Source organism: Microtus ochrogaster, unplaced genomic scaffold (genome assembly GCF_000317375.1).
Source record: "Microtus ochrogaster isolate Prairie Vole_2 unplaced genomic scaffold, MicOch1.0 UNK727, whole genome shotgun sequence".
Taxonomy (NCBI): Eukaryota; Metazoa; Chordata; class Mammalia; order Rodentia; family Cricetidae; genus Microtus; species Microtus ochrogaster.
The window spans coordinates 7,948-10,383 of record NW_004949825.1 but is presented as its reverse complement, the minus strand read 5'-3'; positions in this window follow the sequence as shown (position 1 = coordinate 10,383).

Genomic DNA, 2,436 nt, shown 5'->3' with positions numbered 1-2,436 from the left:
AGCTTGAGAAAATACAGAGTAAGTTTAGTGATCTGTGAACACCATACTTCTCAAAGTTGAGAGATTTAGAACTTGTAAGAATACAGTAAGAAGTCATTAGATATGACCACATAGAACTGTTTTAAGTTCCCAGAAGTCTCAAGTATTTGTTGGAAGGGAAAACATGTAATTTTTGTCAAACACAACAATTAAAAATGCAATCCTCTGTATAAAATTATAAAGAAAAAAATATGCACCATCAAAACAAGCAAACAAACAAATCTTTGATGAGTATTTGAGATTAAAAAAAGGTTGCAACAATCATTTTTGGAAGCACTCACTATATAAGAAACAGGTCTTCCATTTAGGATGATGTTTCCTCTAATTCTCCCTTGAATCCCAAACCATTCCACTGTAGTTTCTGCTGTAACCAGTAATGATTAGGGTATTTCAGCTCAGTGTGGTTTATATACACTGAAAAAAGTTGTTCCTGTCTTGGAAAGTTGCCCATAAACAGGATCTAGTACTTGCAAAGAGTTTTGCTTTCATTGTCCTTGGGGACCTCTAGCCTTCAACTTTTCTTGAACTGAGCAGCTCAATAATAAATAAAAGAGTTCCTTTGATTTTATAAATATTTTGTAATTTTTACATTGGTATTTTATGTGTTCTGATAACATACATGCTATAGGATAAATCACATAGGCCAGTGAGATGCCACAGCAGATAAAGTCACTTGTCAGGAAAATGATGTATGTTAGTCTCTGTTAGTGGAGAGAGAGACCAAGTCTTTCAAGTTGTCTTCTGACCTCCAGATATTTGCTGTTACATGGTTGAATGTACATATATAGATATGCATATATATGTGTATACATATGCTCACTTATAAATAAATGTAATACTTTTATTTTTATTTTATTTAATTTATTGTTCATTTCAGAAGCAAATTACACAGTAACATGACAATTCCACCTTGTTCCCAAAGTTATTACTGACTTTTTCCCTCCAGTTCTGGCTCATTTCACCACTCATGGCCTGATTCCTGAGATCTAGAATAAATATTCACAAAGGCACCTGTGTACCATGACAGACCCAATACATTCAATACTTCAGAAACTTCAAATTCAAGTAAATGTCCTCAAAATCAGAGTCATGTGTCATCCTTCCCATACTTGTCATTTTAGGGATTTTGGCTGATTTTTTTAGCAAGAATAGCCTGAAATTTACTAGTAATGTGGTAACTACATTTTTATAAACTAAGCAAAAATGAAAAAATCTCAAACCACTCATTTGTTATTACATACTCAGTAAGTTTCACATTTTAAATTTATTTTTTAATAGTAGTATTAGTACTCTGCATGCTATTTAGTTTTTATTCTGTACTCTGGATAGAAGTGATTTGTCCAGTTTCTGTCACAGGATAGCAAAAGTTACTTTATCAATTTGTTGTTGTTTTATTCTTTATAGATTTGCACTACATTTGATTATACAAACCTCATTCTTCACTGGACAACCTGAAGGCTTTCATCTATTTGAAGTTAAATATAAAGATGCATATGTCTTTGGCATTCCATCAACTCACACATGTACTAACACTCTGCTTGAAGAGGCCAAAACTAATAATGTTTTTAAAAGAGAAAGAATCTTGTCTGTAATTTTACAAGGCAAATAGATATTTAGACAACCATATTAACATCTTCAAATGATACCAGAACCACATTTAATTACTGACAATCTTTAAAACTTTATGATCAACCCATAGCATACTTACAACTAAGGGAAACAATCTTAGTATAATTTGTGCAATATGACTTTAGTTTTATATACATTTTATTGAGGATAATTGTAGTGAACATACACACACACACACACACACATATATATATATATATACAAATAGTGAAAGTACATATTAGTACTTTACATAGATAGTATGTGTACATTAATGCATCTAAAATTTTTTTTCAATTTTTTATACATAATAATTTATTAAGTATACTTTCAGTCTGTAAAATAATTACTAGGAATTGTTATTCATATATAACTGAAAAATTTTAAAATCTAATATTTTACTTCTTCACCCAGTGTTTCACTTGTGATTGCAATTCTATCACTTTCTGTTTAACAACATTTTTAAGTCTGCATATAACTGAGAGCATACATCATTGTGTGTAGGGGGCTTCTGGGTATCTGGTTTTCTTCATTTAGCATAATATCTTCCACATTCAACACTGACATTATAGTCTTCTTTTTAAAAATAGTGATTAAAGCATGATCATGAGAAAAAAAATATATTGACAAGATATAGAGTCCCAGCAACTCAAACTCAAAAATGATGGAGTAATTTATTTGGTTCATTGACTGAAACAGAGGAGTGGACTTTAAAGCACCTGTTGATAAAACATGACAAAAATCATATTTCATGATGGTAATGTATATCCACATTGATCATAATACTTT